This window comes from Sciurus vulgaris (assembly GCF_902686455.1).
Source record: "Sciurus vulgaris genome assembly, chromosome: 7".
Classification (NCBI taxonomy): domain Eukaryota; kingdom Metazoa; phylum Chordata; class Mammalia; order Rodentia; family Sciuridae; genus Sciurus; species Sciurus vulgaris.
Window position 1 is genome coordinate 97,801,640 of NC_136467.1, and position 22,188 is coordinate 97,823,827.

At 34.2% G+C, this 22,188-nt stretch overlaps 1 protein-coding gene across 3 annotated transcripts in view; it reads right to left on the reverse strand.

Moving 5' to 3' along the window:
• The window catches only part of PHF3 (PHD finger protein 3), an 85,274-nt gene that overhangs the window by 40,777 nt on the left and 22,309 nt on the right, over nt 1-22,188 (reverse strand). The gene's annotated exons all lie outside the window — the stretch shown is intronic.

Here is a 22,188-nt window from a genome sequence, read left to right on the forward strand (position 1 = left end):
GTGTGCAAAATGTATGCTATGAATTTTATAGCTATATTAATCAAAACAGAATCAACAGGATTAGCAAGTCAAATCCAAAGATCAATTATCAGGTTTTAAATTATTCCATGTCCTAGCAGTATCTGACAAACTTCCCCCTTCTTGAATTCCATTCTTCTCAGTTTCTGGGTTATCATGTCCTCCTATTTTACTAGTCATTCTTTTCAATATCCTTTGAAAGAACCACTTCTGCAGATGTCTACATACTGAAGAATCTAACAGTTAAGTCCTCCCATTTCTCTTCTTTCCCATTGTTCATTCACTTATCCCTAGTGATCCTACCCAGTCCCATCAATACCTGGGTGACTTCAATATGTATGTTCTCAATCTCCAGAAGAGTGTTTGATCTCAATTAGGCTGTAAAACAGGTACCTAAAACTTTAACATAATGAAAATAAATATCAATTTCTCCCATTCTCCTAGTCTCATAAACTGTTCCTCCCGGGTACTCCCAGTAAATAGAATTCCATTCACCCAGTTGTTCAAGCCTAAAACTCTAGAAATATCCTTAGCTCCTCTCCCCATATTGCTCCCTACATCCAAGCAATCAACACATCCTACTAGCTCTATCTTCAAAACATCACTTATCTGACCATTTACCATCTCCACAGCTAATACTCTACTCCAAATCGCCATCGTTTCTCATCAAGAGAACACTATAATAGTCTCCTAGCAACCCAGGTTCCTCTACTGCAACTCCTCCCTCAACATAGTTTATTCAGTTATCCCTGTTATCCTTCTAAAATATTGTCAGATTGCATTACATTCTTCTGTTCAAGATCCTCCCTCCGAAGCTTTCCCAACACATTTAAATTTTGATTCAAGTCCAAAATCCTAGTCCATACTGTAACAAGATCTTCCCTTGCCAACTTCCCTGACTTCAACTCCTAACAAGCTGATCATTCTCACACTGGCCTTTCCAAATGAACACAAATGAACATAGTTCCATTTCAGGGTTTTTGCACTTACTAATCCCCACTTCTGCATGGAGCGCTTTTCTCCTGAATATCCATACAGCTCACTCTCTCACTTCATTTAGGTTTAACTCGAATATCACCTCCTTTGAGAAATCTTCTTTAATCACCTTATGCAAAACAATATATACTCCCATCACTGCCTACTGATCCTTATTATACTTTATCCTTTAAAACATGTTTCACCATCTGAGTTTACATATCTATTCATTTTGACTGTCTTCTACATTATTATTGTAAGTTCCACATGTCAAAGACTCCTTTATTTGTGGCTCAAAGACCAAAATCCAGAAGAACAACCTGGTATCCAATGGGTACTCCAGAAATATTTGCTGAATAAAAGAATCAGAGAAAAGGACTAGTGGGAAAAGTTTACACTCTGATGAATGAGAGAAAAACATCTTTATCAGTCCAAAGAAAGACAATGGAAGAACAAATTTAGAAGTAAATGACAACAAGCTGAAGGAGGTTAAAGTTTTCTATGTAAGTGACAGATGAGGAAAACAGAAGGGAAAGAGGTATGGTAGGGACAGTACCCTTTACAAAAAAGATAATGAATGAAAGAGAAAGGAAATTTGAGTGTGGCAGAAGAGGCAAGTGGAGAGAGGTAAGGGGAGGAAGGAGAGAAGGGAAAAAATCAACAAAGATCTGCTCATGTTTGTAGGTACTAGGAAATAACTTAGAAGGTAAATGATGCCTTGTGGTCCTGCTATGGTTTTTAAAAAGTACATATAGTAAAAATGTAACCCCCAAATTCACATAGTATTTGGCCAATATTATTTGGAGGTGGGGGGCTCTTTGTAAGCTAATTAGGACTAAATGAGGTCAAGAAGATGGCCCTCATGCTGGCATCAATGGTTTTACAAGAAGGGGAACAGAGACCCAATCTAGCATGCTTATTCTGTTTCACCACGTGATATCCCTGTTATATTATGATACAACAAGAAAACTCTTACCAGATAGCAACGCCATGCTGTTAAACTTCCCAGCCTTCAAAACTGTGAGCTAAATAAACTTCTTGATTCATTGTAAATTACCAACCTGTGGAATTCAGTTACAACAACAGAAAACAGACTAAAACAGGGATAATCTTTCAAAAATGTCTTGGTCAACAATCTACAATTAGAACAACTAAGACTACATAAAGAGTCCCAAGAATCCATTCTTTTTTGTACTCCTGCTCCTTCTGGCACATAATTCCTTCATTTCCACAGTCCAAATAAATCAAACTGTACATGCCTCCAAAGATTCCAGGACTCTCATGCTGAACAAAGCAAGTCCACAACTACTGAAGCACCTACTTAATTTCTCAGTGTCTCAAATTCTTAAAAAACAAAAACAACAACAAAAATGGAGACAAAACTAGTGTTCTAGAAGTGTTGCTGTGAAGATTAACAAAGTCCTTAAAATCCTAAATGGTACTTAGAAAGTCCTGTTTTGTTTCACCGTTTCTCCCTCAGGTATCCCATCAAAAATTATATTCCTTCTGACTTCTTTTTCTCAACTCCTTCCAAAACCAATTTAATGAACCAATTAAAATAAAAAAGTATATGAGATTTCTTTCTTCTAATCTGTTCATCTGATAAAAGTAATTAAAAAGTACAAAATGAATAATCACTGGTTAAAACTCTCCCCATTAGGTACCAATGTATTTAAAAGGCACTGATATTCCGATTACTGCTGTGAATAAAATGAGGAAGAGTAAAGAAAAACCAGAGGTTTTCTTTTCTTTCTTTCTTTTTTTTTAAAGAAAAACTGCCTATTCTTGGGTACTTGATCTCCCTTTTCCACCAACACAAGGCAAGCTAAATTTGGTAATTGATAATCTGATTTCTTAAAAGTGGCCAGTGCCATACAACTTGGATTCTAAAAACAGAAAAGAAAAAGCAAAACTACAACAATGCCATGATTCTTTAGGAAACGAGAGCACAAAACATCACACACACCACAAACACTATGTTTATTCATCCCAGAACTAGTTATCATTTTCATTTGAAATTTTGGCCAAAAAATCTGATCACACTCAGATATTCTCTTAAGCCTGAATTTAGATCACATAAAATTCTTCCAAACATAACCCCAAATCACATTAAACTTGCTGCTCTCATATGCTAAGTCTAAGTCCTCCTGACACTAATACTAATACTACTTTACTCCAGACTACTAATTTCAACCTATCTTTTTGAGAAGATGAGGTACATGAGGTTGTAAAATAATTATAGTTAATAATAAAATCATACCATTTGGAGTTAAATTTATTACATTTCTCAACAACTGGAATTGTTAAATCACTTTAACACCATACACAAAGGAGATCATAAAATTCTAAGTCGAGAACACTAGAAAACTCTTCACATTTGGTAGTAGAAAGGCCAAACTCAGTTCAACCACTTCTAAAAGAATTAATTTCTGTATTATAAAGTTGGCATTAAGGAACAACATGAGGGAAAAAAGATAGTATCTTCACAGTATTACAATAAGCTAGATATCTACTTTAGAGAGTTTGTAATTTTTTTAAGTAGAATAAAAAAAACATGGACACCTATTAATTTCATTTTCTCTTCTAACATTCTAGAAGGCCAACCAACCTCTATTGATCCTCCTTTTGATGAGAGTTCTTTCCTTCATGGATAACTCACCTATCCCCCCCCCCCCCCAAAAAAGTAGGAATGATATATACTCTTATCAAATTGTATGCTATATACAATACAATCTACTATTTTGGAGTGACTGTATTTTTTTAGATACTATCATGTTTGAAAAATATAACCAAGGCTACTATATATAAATACCTCCCCTCCCCTTTTCAATTTATTTATTTATTTATTTGTGTGGGAGGGGTACTAGGGGTTGAACCCAGGGACACTTTGCCACTGAGCTACATTCCTGAGTCCTTTTTAATTTCAAGATAGGGTCTAACTAAATTGCCCAGGCTGATCTCCAACTTATGAACCATCCTGCCTTAGCCTCCTTAGTTGCTGGGATTACAGGCATTCACAACAAAAGCCAGCTCAATCTTTCTCTACAATAAACTTTAAATCAGTTTCACTCAGTCTAAGAAGGCAAATATATTTATTTTAATGTGATAGATATCAAATCACTTTTTCCAAAAGATTACAATTTACAGTTCAAAGAACTTCATATTGTAAGAATAAGAGCTCAATAACACTGCAATTCAGATTATAAAAAGAATCAGTGGAGCACACCTGTAATCCCAGCAGCTCAGGAATCTGAGGAAGGAGAACCAAAAGTTCAAGCCAAACTCAGCAAAAGTGAGGTGCTAAGCAACTCAGTGAGAACCTGTCTCTAAATAAAATACAAGTAGGGCTGGGGATGTGGCTCAGTGGTGAATGTCTGCCCCTGAGTTCAATCGCAGGTTCTCAAAAAAAAAAAAAAAAATATGTTGGCAGCACAGTAAAGCAAGACTGTAATCCCTGCAGCTTGGGAGGTTGAGGCAGGAGAACTGCAAGTTCATAGCCAGACTCAGCAGCATAGGCTACGAGACCCTGTCTCAAAATTTAAAAGGTTGAGAATATGGCTCCGTGGTTAAAGTGCCCCTGGGTTCAATACCCAGTACCAAAAATAAAAAAAGAAACACATTTACTAAAGTAGATATGAACACTTCAGATTTGTATCTTGCCCTTTTAAATGTCTTCAGTTTTGCCTACTCTCCTATTCAGGTCTTAATGTTGTGCTGTCCACGATTTATATAAATTCTTTTTTCTTTTAATATTTTTAGTTGTAGATGGACACAATACCTTTATTTATTTTTATGTGATGCTGAGGATCGAACCCAGTGCCTCACACAAGCTAGGCGAGCACTCTACAACTGAGCCACAACCCCAGTGTTATTTATTTGAAGTGTTCCTTGTTTATCTTATTTTAGTGTTTGATATAAAGTTAATTTTTCTTTAGAATGCTGTATCTTCAGTCACCTCAATACTATTCAATTATCTATCCTTTCTGCTATGATTTATAGTTACTTTTAACATATTACAATTATGATTGAATGTTCACAAACATTTCAGCTGTTGCCAATCTCAATTTCATGGTTTAGGAGAAATTTATAGGTATTTTCATGGAAAGTATGCTTTCTATCAAACAAGTCTAAAAAATACTGAGTTAAAAAAGAAGCTACCTACTAGCTCGGGAGGGTAAGGCAGGAGGATCACAAGTTCAAAGACAGCCTCAACAACTTAGCAAGACCCTGTCTCAAACAAAACATAAAAAGGGTAGGAGATGTGGCTCAATGATTAAGCATCCCTGGGGTTAAATCCCTGTACCAAAAAAAAAAAAAGTTACAACACTGAAAAACTCAGAGGCCTCAAAGTGTTAAAGCGCAATATGAAATAAAAACGTAGTATGACTGTGTCCCAAGCTATCTTCATATCCCTCCCACACAAAAATACACCAAAATGCTAATAATAATAGTTATTTCAGAGAATTTTCCCTTTTTCTTGTTCACATTTTCTAGTCCATTTGCATTAAAAATATTTTGTTGAAATTTTTTTCAAAAAAAAATTTTTTTCCAACATAGTTTAAATTCATTTGTAAATGCCCAGAGAAAAAAGCAAGATACACACCCAACAAAGGTTTTCTAGGCAGAGGAAAATGGTATTCGTGCCACATTTAAAGAAAAAAATTTCTATCAAATTATACACACACATTATTTTAAAGGTGTCTCTAGGTCCACAAAGTTTGTTAACAAAAACATTAATATCCAGTATCATTTTCCTCTCTGAACTTCACTGAAGGGTTTCTGTGAAAATAAACCAATGTAACTTTAAACACAGCGTCTAAAGGGCAAGTAATATCTTAAATGATAAACACTATTAGTATACCATGGCAATTATTCTGAAAGAGTTTTCTACAGCCTGAAGTACACTGTCATTTTGCTACTATCCAACTATCTAAAACAAGTAATGCTGTGGCCAAATTATTCTATCAAGCTAATAAAAAGTGAGATGGTAACTGCTCTCCAAAATTTAACATTTTAATTCAGCCTGAAAATACCATAAACTGTTTAAATTAATTCCTTTAAAAATATCCCCTAAGCACCTACCCTACCATATTATACACTGTCCTAGAGTATTATAGATACCAAGAACAAAAGACTGCAGACACATGACCTGATTTCTTATGTAAATATGGGGGGGTGCTTTACATAGATTGAAATAAACTTAAGTGACATGTCCAAATGATTGAATATACTGACCTTATTTCGATGAATTCAAATTGCAAAAATAATCTAAAGGGAACTGGGTAAACTGAAATCATACTTAATATTTGAAAATCAAGAACAATTTTTAAATATTTTGTCATTATAATGTTATGGTGTCTGTTTTTCAAAATATAAAGAATTCCTGTAATTCAGAGATACATGCTGAAATTATTTAGAGATGAAATCATAGTATTTCTGATCTGTGCTTCAAAATAATCCTGAACAAAGGAGGTGTTAAGAGAGTAGGGCGCCAATGAAACAAGAAAAATTATGAACTGTTTAAGCTGGTAACAACTACACAGGGATTTATCATGCTATTCTCACTGTTTCTATACATGTTTAATGTTTTCCATAAAATAAAATAAAATTTTAAAAACTTTCCCATGAAGCTTCATTTTAATGATGGTGAAACGAAATATACAGCATGCCAGATAATAGTGAAGGGAGTACAGAGCAGGGAAAAGAATTAGTTTGTAATTACACACAGGCTGGTTAGAGAAAGGCAGGGATAATTGTTCTGGTTATTTATTGTACAAGAGCTTCTGACCAGGAAGAATGTGGAGACTTAAAATCCAGGCCACTGTCTATTCTCCAAACTGCACAAGAAAAAGAGCTATCCTTTTATAACTCCTAAAAAGGCACTGAATAGGTCCAAAGGGAGCTCAGGGATGATACTGCTGAAGTTAACTTCAGCAAAACAAACAAAAAACCTGAACCAGGTAAGGAATAGCTTTCTAGTTAGAAGATACTGAAGTAGAAATATGTCTCAGGTATTAAAAGAATAATATGAATAGTGTGGGGATAGGTCTGTGTTGCCAGTTTAGCAAAGGGGAGGGAGAACAGCAGAATAGTTTCAGAAAAAGATCAAGTCAAATTGAGTAAGGTCTTCTAAACCATAGAATTTTAGCTTCTCTGTACAAAATGAAGACTTAGCAGAGCATGGTAAGTGAAAAAATGACAAAATCTAACTCTTCAAAGGATTACTCAATCACTTCATCACTTGTGTTCTTTTAAGAACAGGTTATAAGGAATCCCAAAGGGCAGAAGCAGGAAAGCCAGTTAGAGGATGCTACAATGATCATGTGTGAGATGCCAACCAATAAGAACAAGGTTTCAGTGAAGAAGGTTAGAAGTGCGAGTACCTAGGTTCTGGATCCATTCTGAATATAAAGCCAACAGAATTCACTGATGAACTGAATATGAAATAGGGAGAAATAACTGGTGATCTCAAAGTTTTTTTCTGCCAAACAACTTAAAGGAAGACATTGTCATTTAGAGGTAGGAAAGACTGTAGAATTAGTGATACCAAAAGACAGAGAGGGCGAGTCATGTGTAGTGACACATCTGCAATTCCCAACTACTGCAGGCTAAGGCAGGAGGATCACATGCTGGTGGCTACAGTGGGCACTTTAGGAGACACTGTGTCAAAATAAAAAAAGGTGGAGGATATAGTGCAGTGGTAGAATGCTCGTTTAGCACACATGAAGTCCTAGTTTCAATCCTGTGGGGCAGGGGCAGGGGAAATCAAGAGTTCAATTTTAAACCCTCAACTGAAGATTCCCAATAGACAACCAAACCAAGTAAACATAAGAATCTTGAGTTTAGGCAAGAAGTTGAAGTTAATAATTTATATACTTGGGAGTTGAATCATAGACATTTTTTATTTTTTTAAGTTAGAAAACTGAATAATATTCCCACAAAAGGGAAGAGAAATAGAAGAATTATCTAAAAATTTGAACACTTCAACACTTAATTTTTAGAGGTCAGAAAACGAAGTATCAAAAAAAAAAAAAAATCAAGAACGTGAAGAGAGCCTACAGAATGGGAGAAAATCTTCACCACCAGTACCTCAGATAAAACATTTATCTCCAGAACTTAAAAAAAACTCAACACCAAAGAAACAAATAACCCAATCAATAAGTGGGCTAAGGAACTCAACGGATACTTCACAGAGGAAGAAATACAATCAGTCAACAAATATATGAAAAAATGTTCAATATATCTGGTAATTAGAGAAATGTAAATCAAAACTACTCTAAAATTTCATCTCACTCCACTCAGAATGGCAATCATCAAGAATACAAGCAACAGTAAGTGCTGGCAAGGATGTGGGGAAAAAGGTACGCTCATACATTGCTGATGAGACTACAAATTGGTGCAACCACTCTGGGAAAAGCAGTATGGAGACTCCTTAGAAAACTCTGAATGGTACCACCAATTTGATCCAGCTATCCTACTCCTCAGTATATACCCAAGGATTTAAAATCAGCATACTACAGTGATGAGGCCACATCATTTATAGCAGCAGATGAATGGATAAATAAATTGTGGTATTATACACAATGGAATATTACTCAGAATTAAAGAAAGAAATTAAGCCATTTGTCAGTAAATGGACGGAGCTGGAGAATATTATGATAAATGAAAACAAGCCAATCCCAAAAAACCAAGGGCCAAATGCAGATGCTATTCACAATGGGAGGTGGGGGGACTCAGGACTAGGGAAGAACAGAGTACTTTGGATTAGACAGAGGGGAGGACGTACGGGGGTAGAAAAAATGAATTGGATATTACACCTCTACAACATGTACAACCAGAAGAATTATAAGTTACACTCCATTTATGTATGACATGTCAAAATGCATTCTACTGTCATGTATAACTAATTAGAACAAATTTGTAAAAAAAATTTTTATTTACAAAAAAGAAAAAAATTTGAGAGGAAAAAGCCAGAAAGGTTAAGAAAATAACTGAGAGAGCAGGAAAATAAATCACTTCAAAAAGCAGAGATCAATTGAGTAAAAGTCACTGACAGGCAACAGAAAAGAAATATGGCATCTGGATTGAGTAACATGAATGGTATGTTCTTATGAAGAGGTAAAGGCAAAATCCAGAGATGGAGGAAAGATATTGGGATAAAGGACACAGAAAATTATTTTCAAGATTTCTGCTGTAAACAAAGCAAAAGAATAAAGTGACACAAGTATAAAGTATACTAATGAATAAAAAGATACTGTGTGGTAACAATGGATTCAATTATAACAGTTTTGAGGAAAGAATGCACTTTCATACTTCCTTTCAATTCCCCCAAGCATGGACAAAACAAAAAATTAAGTAGGAATCCCATTATGTAACTACAAACCATACCTGTAGAAAATAGAAAGGTAGAAACCTAACCTCAAACACTCTTAGAAATTTCATGAAATGACTATCTAAATATAGGACATCATAACAAAGGCTAAGAAGGTACTAAAGAATTTCATCCTACCAGGAAACATTCATTATGAAATAAAGAAAAATACCAAAATGAACATTTCAAGTTTTTGTTTGAATTTGCTCCATCTGCCCCACACTTCTAACAAGAGGCAGACAAGGGGCACTTTGGCTACTCACAGGCCAACTCTGAAAAGCCTACTAATGAGGTATATACACTGTCAATACAGGCTTCTGTGTTGGAGGCAGGAGTACTTAGGTGCATAACGATTGTTTCTGATTGTTTAAAGTTAATTTTGAATACTTAGCTTTTTGGTGAGACAGCACATGGGGAAATCACTGTTTCATAGTTCATTTGAACAGTCTACCAATTATAGACTCACTTGGGATGAAAAAACTATCAAATATGAAAACAAACATGTAAACACAATTCGTGGGGATAATAGAACTATTTATTACAGCAAATTACTTTAACAAAAGCACTGATGGTCACCTTTGCAGTATACTTTTAATTTGCTTTTGCTTAGATTGTACTTCATTAGCCCGGATCTTCAACATCCTGTCCATTATATGCCTCTCACCATACCATATTATTTTTATTTCTTCTTCTAATTAGTTATACATAACAAATAGGAAATGCATTTATGCACTTTGATTTATCCATACATAAATGAGGTATAATTTCTCATTTTCTGATTATATCTGCTGTAGAATCACATTGGTCACGCAGTACATATTATAAGGTAATAATACTGTTTTCATTCTACTAGTCTTCCTATCCCTCATATCCCGTACTCTCCCTTCACTCCCCTCTCCCTAATCTAAAGTAACGCTATCTTTCCTAGTGCCCTCCCTCATTGTGAAAGTAGCATTTACATATTAGAAAAAATGTGCCAAAAACATCACTGGAGAAAAGTTAGCCTATTCAACAACTGATGCGAGGAAAAATGGAAAGACACATGAATGAAATTAAACACTTATCTCTCTCACTCTGCACAGAAACTCAGCTCAAAGTGGATCAATGATGCAGGCACTAGAACAGACACCCCTGCACCTACTACAAGAAAAAGTAGGCCCAAATCTTCACCATATCAGCCTAGGATCTGACTTCCTTAAGGTGCCCTAAAGCACAAGTAGTAAAATCAAGAATCAATAAATGAGATGAATTCAAACCAACAAGCTTCTTCTCAGCAAAAAGAAAATAATAATGTGAAGAGAGTGCCTGTAGAATGGGAGAAAATCTTTACACGCACCTCAGATAGAGCTCTAATCCCCATGATACATAAAGAACTGAAAAAACTCAACACCAAAAAAAACGAGTAATCCAATCAATAAATGGTCTAAAGGAACTCAAAAGGACACTCCACAGAAGAAAAACTAACAGTCAGTCAACAAATATGAAAAAATGTTCATCACTCTGCAATTAGAGAAATGTAAATCAAAACTAAGTGTCATTTCACTCTAATGAGAATGGCAATCATCAAGAATACAAGCAATAATAAGCTGGCGAGAATGTGGCGAAATAAAGGTACACTCATACACATGTTGGTGAGACTACAAATTGATGCAACCACTCTGGAAAGCAGTATGGAGATTCCTCAGAAAACCTGGAATGGAACCCAAAGGACTTAAAAATCAGCATACTACAGTGATGCAGCCACATCAATGTTTACAGCAGCCCATTCAAAACAACTAAACTATGGAACCAACTAGAAGCCCTTCAATAGATGAATGGATAAAGAAAATGTGGTATATATAGTCAATGGAATATTATCTCAGAATTAAAGAAGAATGAAATTATGACATTTGCCCATAAATGGATGGGAGTTGGAGAATATCATACTAAGGGAAATAAGCCAATCCCAAAAATCCAAAGGCTTACTCTAATGCTACCCCCCATAGAAAAGTCTGCCCTGAGGGCTCAATTCAAATAAAACAGCATCAAAGAAACAACTAGACATTCTCTATTATCTTAGTTTTTTTGCAGCTTCCTGAGGACAGGGACCTTATCGCAAATACCTCTGTATCCTTCAGCACTAAAACAGTAGTTCACATGATAATTATCAGAAAATGTTTATTAATTAAGCAAACAGTACAGTACCTACTACTTTTAGGCCAAAGAAAATGTATATTATCTTACATTTAAGTGTAGAAACCCAGAATGGAAATTGCTCATGCCTACAATGCTAGTTAGTAAGAATCATGTTATCACAAAATAGCAATAATTGTTTTCTCTCAAGGGGCGGGGGGGGGGGCAACTCAACCCTCTTATTAAAATATGGATCATACCATTATTCATTGAATTTCACTTTCCAGTAAACAGCTCTCAAACAGGCACTTTGTTCTGTGACATTTCATTAGTTCTGCTGTAGTCCGGATCTGCGATGTTTCTCTTAAGTCCCATGTACTAGAGGCCTGATCCAAAGAAGGCACTATCTGAAGTGGTAGAAACTTTAAAGAAATGGGGCCTAGCCAGGCACAGTGGGACATTCCTGTAATCCCTAGCAACTTGGGAGACTGAGCAGGAGGATTCCATGTTTGAGGCTAGCCTCAGTAACTGTGTAAGACCCTTTTCTCAAATTTAAAAATACAGTTCGGTTGGTAGAGTGCTTGCCTCATATGTTCACGGGCCCGGGGTTCAATTCCCAGAACCAAAAAAACAAAACAGTTAAGCCTCAAATTAAAAAATAAAAGGACTGGGAATACAGCTCAGTAGTGAAGCAGCCCTGGTTTCAATCCCTAGTCTGAAGAAGAGAAGGAGAGGATATATCTGATATATCCCTCGTGTCTAGAACAACAGAACATACAATGTACTATCTTAAGCATAGTTTTGAATGACCAAATGCATGAAATGGATATAAAATAACAGAGATGTCAATTTTCTATCTCAAGAAATTAGAACTTCAGTGTTTAAACCAGACTCAAATAAATTCAGTAATCAAAACACCAATATAAAACACCTCTATTCCATCATAGTAATACTGCAAAACTCAGAATGATTATAGCTCAGGAATGCAGATAGGAAGAGGCACAAACACATGAAATAATCAATCAAAAGCACAAAAAAGTTGCTCACTCACAAAGGTAATTTCCATTTTTTCAGGACATATGCCTAGAAATCAACACTCTTAAAGGATGACTGAAAAATCTCTAAAAGGAATTCTGAATGAGCATATTAAAGAAATTAATGATATGAACCTTGAGACAGAAAAAAATAACTAATAAATTTGGAAGTACTTAACAATTATTAGAACTTGAAAAATATAAGTGTTCTGATAATCAAAATATACTAGTAAATATACATGAGTGAAGAACATAGCTTTATGAGAGAAAATAAGTATTACATGTGTTTAACCTTGACACAACTGTATATATATAATAAAATGTATCTTGTTCTGTTCCATAATAAATGTTTAGAAGTCAGTAAATATTTTCTATCATCAGTAACAGAAAGTCTGGCTTCTTGTGAATATTTGGGTAATCCCTGATCTGGTTCATTTCAGTTAATATTCTAAATCTAGATTCTTAAGAACAATCAAGTAAACAGAAAACCTCAGAGAAAAAAATACTTTAATAAGGTTTATTTCTGTTCATGTGTTTTATATACATATGTGCGTATATATATATATGTACACACACACATACACATCATTATTCAGAGTGAACTCCCTTTTACTTCACATATTTCTAATAATGTTTCCCTAGACTCTCAATTACATGAATGATAGAATAAATGTTTGAGATCCTAAGTCATTATTATTAAAAAAGAAAAAGAGAATTATATCATTCAAGTGGTAGAGTACTCACCTAGCATGTGTGAGGCACTGGGTTCAATCCACAGCACCACATAAAAATAAATAAATAAATAAATAATAAGTAAAATAAGAGTGCTGTGTCCATCTACAACTACAAATTTAGTTTTATATATATATTTATATATATAATTTAGTTTATATATATTTATATATATTTATTATATATATTTATATAAATATTTATATTTAATATATATATATACAATCATTCAAGATGATTTTTTTCAAAGTATATTTTCTCAGGCCAAATTAATTCAGGGACCAAGAGCCTACTGAAATAGTACCTGGTGTCACTAATAAAGAATAATATAATTTATTTCCTAAAAACAACTACATTTAACAGTTAAAAGCTAAATAATGTTCACTATCTTATTCTTAAGAAGAGCAACCAAAGTTCTGAAACTGCCAGTTTATTGAAAATTTAATTTATGTGCAATATCCTTTAATGAACTATCACTGTATTTCTTTATTAGAGTTGCTCCATTAACCAAGGCCTTTGATGATTTCCTGTTACTTGTACATATCAAATTTATTTTCAACATTAATCTTTAAGGAAAAACTTTCAGCTTTCAAAACTTTCTAAGTAGATGTTATCTACATTTCCAACCTGATCTCTTCATATGTTTGATGTACTTTTGTGAATATGCTATGAGAAAACCTTCATACTAAAACTTACTGTAATTATACACCAAATAGAGAAAAAATAAAAATACAGTAATAAAGTAAAAATCTCAGAGCCAGGCACAGGGGCACATGTGTGCACTCCCAGCAGCTTGGGAGGCTGAGGCAGGAGGATCACAAGTTCAAAGACAGTCTCAGTAACCTAGTGAAGTGCTAAAAGCAACTTAGCTAGACCCTGTGTCTAAATAAAAAATATAAAAAGGGCTGAGGATGTGGCATAGTGGTTAAGCTGCCCTGGGTTCAAATTTCTAGTACCTAAATAAATAAATAAATAAAATGAATCTCAGAATGAAAGCAATCAGTAAGTACTTTAAGAAGCACTATGCCTATAAAACAACAAACTTTACACAATTCATTTAGAAGCAGTATTAGACATACATCTCAGTGACCACATGTGGAATGACTGAAGTATGAAACAGGAAAATTGAAGCAACAAAAACAAAAAGCAGTACAGCACAATATGTTCTGAAAAATTCCTTATGACAAAAGGGAAAGAACCAAATGTCATTTGCCACCTTTAACTAAACTGGATGTGACCATTTCACCAACCTCATACCCTGGAATTGGTAATCAAAATGTTGACTCTTTCCCTTTCAGCTGCTTCTTCAGCAACTAGGTAATTTAAAAAAAGAATTTTTAAAAACCTTAAATTTTGCCAAAATACACCCAAGTAAGTACAAAAGATAAAATTAGAAAATCATCACTTGGTTACTACTGATTCTAGCAAGTACTGTTACTGGATACATAAAAGTATGAAAAAAGTTGATAAATTATTTTTGAATCAGCAAAGTTATATTCCTACAGATTCCTTGTTATTGTAAGTATTTAAGGAAGAAGTGATTTAGCTCTCAGCCCCTTAACCTAGAAATTAAATTTCACATCAAAAGAGCTGAACAACCAAACAAAAATTCGTTCTGAACAGTATTAACGACACAGGCTTTACTATCAAGGTCTCCTACAAAATTTTTAATCTGAACTCTAATCAACCTTTAAACCTAATTTCCAATCTTCAGAAGTGAAAGGAATAGATATCACATTGCTTGAAGTCTAGAACTTGGGACATTCCTCAAAAAATATTATGGACAAAGGCTAAGAAAGCTTTAGAAGTAAAACCAAATGCCATACTAGGTTTTTGCGTCTTGATTTGAACAAAGCAAATGGAAAATATATCTTGGGGACAAGTTTTAACTGAATATTGGACAGGATATCAGATGATATTCAAAAAATTTTTCAGTGTAGTTATGATATGGTGTACAGTCCTCTGAGATATATGGTAAGTTCAACTAAATGGATAGACTGTGACAGGTGAACTGATAAAGCAATAAATAAATACAGCAAACATTACACAGTTTGCTGAATCTGGGTGAAGGGTAAATGTGCATATACTGTACTATTTATCAGTATGTTTTAATTATCAAATACAAAGTAAATTAAAATTTTTTTTTAAAAGTGGGTACATGCCTATACTCACAGCAACTCAGGAGGCTAAGGCAGGCAGATCACAAGTTCAAAGCCAGCATCAGCAACTTTGGCAAGGCCCTAAGGAACTTAGGGAGACTCTGTCTCAAAATAAAAAAATAAAAAGGGCTGGGATGTGGCTCAGCAGTGCAGCACCCATAGGTTCAATCCCATTTAAAATAAATAAATTTTTTAAAAAGACTAAAATAAAAGTATCCTTAACGAGGTATCTAATAGCACTGATTGACAATCCACTTTATTCCAAAACAATTTTAAAGTGGCTTTTTAAAAAGGATATAGGGGCATGGTGGTGGCATGTCTAAAATCACAGCTACTTAGGAGGCTGAGGCAGAGAATCCACAAATATCAGTCTAGGATATACAATATAAAGTAATATTTTAAAAGGGAAAAAGTTTGAGGAAAGTGAAACAAAGCCAAAAAGTTATTAAGAAACAAAGATGTATTAGGATAAAGTTAATATTCAGAATGAGATATAAAACATTTATATTTTATCCAGAGTTTCCTGATTTTTAAAGTTCATCAGGGTATTCAGGCAAAACACTTTAGGAAAACAAAATATAAAATAGTGTACATTAAAAAGACAGACTGTCTCAAAATAAAATACCATTTTAATGGATACCTTTAACAGCAGCTTTCATCAGACTTCTAAGTTTATACTAACCAAACAGTTTCCAAAGGGGGGTGTATAAATAAGAGGAGTACACAAATAATCTATGGTCTGGAAGAAATATTACGTATAAACTATACCTAAAACCTAAAAAGAAATTAAACCTTACCAACATTTACTCACTCACACTAGTATCTTTGGTAGATTCATGACACAATTTAGCTAAAGAGAGAATACTAAGACAGTTAAGAATTCCATAAATTGGAGGAACTGACAACCTTAATGCATTTGTCTTCATTTGTACTGTACAGGATGCCATTAATACCGTTTTCTTTTATGTATAAAAAAAAAAGTTATAAATAGTAGACTGTTCATAATAACTGTAATGAAATGGGAAATGACTATTAAAATGTTTATATCACATCAAGTTTCTCCAATAATTCACATCACAGCAAGGGTCTTAAAAGAGCTGCTGTATTTAAGGATGAGTTACACATTTTATTTTACAAATATTTAAAACTAAAATAAGTATTACAAACATTCTGGCCATTTCTGACCAAACATTCTGACATTTCATATTAGAAATAAATACCCTTAGTCTGTCCCTTGTATGAGATGACATTTTAGTAACGAATAAGTAATTGCTTTTCTTAAAATAAAAATAAATAAAAATGTTGGGTTACAAAAATCAATGTTGAGGTATGTTTCCATCATTATGTGAGTTTAGCTAGAAATGAAATGCAATACTTATAATTATTCTTATCTGAACATTAAGACTTTTCCAAATAAAAAGGTTGAGTTTTGAGTTCAAATGGCAAAAATTTTGCATTAGTTGAAAAGAACAAGAAGCATACTGAAAAACAACAGAAATATTCCAATAAGCCATAATAAAAGCCTTTATGAACTTAACACAAAAAATAATCCCTAGGATTATAATTTATTAACTACGGAATATAATGAATTTCTTCCATTTGAATATATGTTATCATTATTGAGTTACTTTTTTCAACTATGATAGTATTCAAATCCAATGATCAAATTAAACTCAACTTAGGACTGTATACATAAAGATTATTCGGCAGTTCCGGAGGCTAAGGCAGGAAAATCGCAAGTTAAAAGTGAGTCTCAGCAACTTAGTGAGGCCCTAAAAAACTTAGTAAGACCCTGTTTCAAAATTAAAAAATAAGAACAGAGACATGTCTCAGTGGTTAAGAGCCCCCGGGTTCAATCCTGGTATTAAAAATAAAAGTAATATTAAAAATAAAAAAATTGGGCTGGGAATGTAGCTCAGTTGGTAGAGTGCCTGCCTCGCAAGCACAAGGCTCTGGGTTGAATCCCCAGCACGGCAAAAAAAAATAAATAAAATAAAATAAAATAAAATAAAAAATACAAAAAAAATATTTCAGATAAATTTTCAAGAATAATTAAACAGGTATTCATTGATTTCCCAAAACATTTCTTATACCATCACTAATTTTAATTAATAACCTTAAAGTAGGTTACCTATAACTCATCATTTCAAAATATTCATTGTATACATATAAAACACATTAATAATTAGTATAGTATAAGTACATAAATATACATACAAGTATTGGTGTATACATCCAAATGTCTTATAAACATAATCAAGTTTAAATAATGCTATTTTAATGAATAAAGTTCAGATATAGAAGCAGCCACCCTGACAAGCCATACCCTTCAGGGTGAAATGCCACAAGAATTCAATCGTCCTCTAAACTTTCTGATACAAGCAAATGATCATCCCCTATGAACAGAAATCTGGATTTTATGAACTAAGATCGGGGCGGGAAGAGACAGAATAAGCAGCCTAGAAAAATCTTTGACTAGTGAGGCAGGATCAGCTCTGGAAAAAAAGTTTCCAAAAATTCCCAAAATGACCTCTAAGCTTCAAAGATGGTACTGATCTTAGCCTCTCCATACAACTACAGAAGTTGTGCTTGATACTACTAGCTGTTGCTCAATATCTATTTAGTCATTCCTCCTCATTTACTAGAACTCCTTTTTATTTTTAAGCTGAGTATATGTTCACCCATAATAAAGACTACCCTTTGCAATCTACCTCACTGCTAGATGTGACTACTATCTAAGTTGATCCATCGGGATGGTAAGTAGAAACTGTACATGCACCTGAAGATATGATCTCAAATCAGACTTTCCCTTTCTTTCTTTAATGACTGGGATCCACAGTAGATAGGTAGAGAAAATATCTGAAACTATGAGGTATATCTGAAAATAGTGATCACATATAGCAATGCAAAGTACAAGGAACATAGGTCCCCTGGCATTCTTGGACTCCAGACCAGCCCTCACCCTAAGCTATTACATGACAAAATATTTCTTTCTTTATACCACTGTTTATTTGGAGTTTCTATTATTCTCAGCTGAGCCTAATTCTAACTAAATCCAAGTAATAAATTCTAATTCAAAATCACAGAAACTAGGGAAAGAATACGTCTGGAATCCACAAAGTGTTTCTAGAGTTAGCGACAGGATAAGGAAGTGAGCAAAAGACAACCAAGGAAGCTGAGGTTTATGATTTCGGGAAATCCAGGTAACCAACCAGGCTTTCCTAGTTCATTACAAAAGTCAGCTTCTCTGGCTGCAGGTACATTCAAACTCGAGGACAGAGTAGGTAAACCAGGAACAGGTGCCTTAACAAAAAAAAAAAAAGAGGGAAGGATGGTGGGTAGAGATTTTATTGCTCACTTTTTTCCTGACAGGAAAGGAAAAAAAAAAAAAAAAAAAAACACAGGTAAGAATAACTATGGTATTAATTACACAAAGGAAAAGCAGACAAAAACAAGGTCAAGAATACGTGTGCTGCAATCCAGCGTAGTGGCAGAAATCTGTAATCATGCAGCTCAGGAAACTAAGGCAAGAAGATCACAAGTTCAAAGCCAGCCTCAGCTGTTTAGTGGGCCCTAAATAACTTAGAAAAACCCTGTCTCAGAATAAAAAATAAACAGGGGCCAGCGATGTTGCCCAGTCGTTAGGCACCCCTGGGTTCAATACCCAGTACTGGGGGGAAAAAAATATGCTCAAGGATTCTTGATATTCTTTATTTCTTAAAAATATTTTTTTAGATGTTGATAGACCTTTATTTTATTCATTTATTTATATGTGGTACTGAGAATCGAACCTAGGGCCTAACACATGCCAGGCAAGTGCTCTACCATCAAGCCACAAGCTCAGAGCCCTTGATATTCTTTAAATGGAATTTTTTTTTTTTTTTTTAAAACAGGGTCTTGCCATGTTGCTCATGATAAGCCTCTAACTCTTGGGCTCCAACAATCCTCATATGTCAGCCTCAAGAGTAGGCTAGGACTACAGGCACTATGGCACTCAGCAACTCCAAAATTATATTTTAAATTACAATGTAGACTAATCCACTATTTTAAGGACCACAAAGTTGTTCATGAGCCATCTCGTGTTTAGTAAGTAAATTCTGCAAATCTAATATGCAAGAGTATTCTAAGATTATGAGAAAGAGGCACATTTGGTCAAGTTGGAATATATTAGCCAATTACCAAATTAAGAATTCTAATCTTCTAAAGTTTCAAAAATCACTAAATATTGGCTGTTCTGCAAAAAGACTAGTTTATCCAAACAGTACCATTAAACTTTTTAAGTTCACTATGTTAAATGTATAAACACCAAATAATTGCAAAATCATTTAATTAGAACACATCCTCTTTGAATAGTACAAATAGTCCTGGAAATGGTAGACTTATCAATAATGTTTAATATATGCTAATGTGATAAATGTACTTATTCAGATTCCAAGCTGAGATCACAGAGAAGTTATAAAAACAAATTTTGATTATAGATATGGTAAATTAATTTGGGGGGTGGGGCTTTTTTGCAGGTGAAAAAAAAGGGGCCAAAGAAATTCAGCTGGAAAGAAAGGAAAAGGTTAGAAAGTGAAAAATGAGCTAATACAGAAAATAAAATAGAAGATGATCATCCAACAAGCACATCATATATTTTCAAAATATCCCATGACCAATGTGTCAAAAAAAGAACAATTCTTTTCATATTTCTTCATAGAACCAGAACCCAGAGACCTAACTCATTCTATTATTATAAATCAGAAGAGTCATGGGTTAAAAACACATTTCAAAGGTCGAGAAATTGAACCATTTCCAACCTTTTCTAATGAGAAAAGTAAATTCATACTCTTCAGAACTGACTTCATCATGTTCTTTGTAATTACTTTTAATACAATTTAAGATATCTTTAGTATCTGACTCGTATTCTCTTTAAAATATAATTCCATATTTTATGAATTTTATATTTTTAAACATAAAAAGAATACTTCCTAAACTGCAATAGCAGCTATCTAATGATCAGATAGTTCTGGGAAAAGAAAAAATATTTTGCTTTCTGACTCAAAACACAGGAAGTATTATTCTCTTATTTTGCAATTAGAACACACACCATCACCAGGTGGTGGTAGTCCTACAAGCAGATAGAAATGTACCTAGTTTTAGACTAGTTTTTCAAATAGTCTTGGAATATTGTTTTTTTAGATGTGTCATTCTCCTGACGAAAACTTAAAGCTATTAAAACTATCAAACTATGACCAAATAATTATAAAGATCAATTTAAATAAAATGTCTTGGTTCAACCCCTTAAACTATTCCAGGCTGCTCTCTCAATGCAAGACAACACCATTCACACAATATTCTGAGACTGGTACCTATTGGAGTTGTGCAACCTAGCCAGTAAAATGGTTTCATCCTAATCTCAAATTCTGGTTACAAGACATTAGCTTTACCAGGAAGAGAGGACTTGGATAAATTAAGCATTGAACAATGTCATCATTCTGAACATTTTCATATTTTAGTAAACGTCTGCCTATTTGTTGTACATTATAGAGGAGCCCATATCACTTTCTAAGGAAACTCCTGGTCCTTTCTTCCATTAAGGACAACAAAGCAACCCCCTAGGCAAACACATGCTTCTAACAGAGCTTTTAAATTTTACACAATATCATACCTGGCCCTATTGCTTAAAACACTTATACCCATGAACTTTGCTGGCAAAGGAAAAAGACAATTACACTGTAGTTCTTAGTATCATATAATTTATCTTTATATCAATACATCTTAAAATCTGGTGGCAAATTATACCCAAGGCAGATTGGTTTCAAAGATAAAAATCTACTCTTCCAATAGATCAGACCACATATTAGTCTGTATAATACCGCTTATACTGGGATACATATTGAGGGATATTTTTAAAAGCCCTTTGTTCACTGAAAATATACTAAGGATTTTCTTTTATTATATCACACATCATGATAAAACTATGTACGTATGAAATTTCATTCTAGTTTCAGTATAAAACTAATTTTCCTTCTCCTGGTCAGTAGGCTTGTTTTTATATTCAGGACACTGTATTTTTCTCCTTGAAATGTTTTCTGTTCCACAAATGATTGCCAGAAATCTGACAGCCGCTGGGGGTGGTGGCGCACACCTGTAATCCCACCGGCTCAGGAGGCTGAAGCAGGAGGATCTCGAGTTCAAAGCCAGTCTCGGCAAAAAGCGAGGCACGAAGCAACTCAGTGAGACCCGGTCTCTAAATGAAATACAAAATAGGGCTGAGGATGTGGCTCAGGGTCACTTGACCCTGAGTTCAATCCCCGGTACCCACACCCCCAAAAAAAGAAAAAGAAATGTGACAGCCAAAGTTGAAGCTCACTTGCAACATCTGTTTTATTCATAATCAGAACTTCTGGTCCCACTACTGATTTTTACTTATTCCTTGTATGCTTTTTCCAGTCAAAATGTACTGAATGTCTACTATTCTAGTGCCCATATGAACAACATATACAGAAGTAATCCCTGCCTTTATAGCAGTAAATTATTTAATTTAAATCAATATTGATCTTAATTAAAGTATTGGTAAATCCCATGAATTATTTGTGGGACTGAACACAATAATGTCAAGAACCATAAACCATCTGGAATTTTACTTACAAACTGACAAGCCAGCCTATGCCTATTCATAGTTGCTGACAGAATACAAAAGACTACTGGGACAGAGACAAAGAATTCTGTCATTCATGGCACAGAAAACAGCAAGATTATGTTATGTTCAGTTTCCCTTGCCTCCTCCAGTTTCAGACAACAC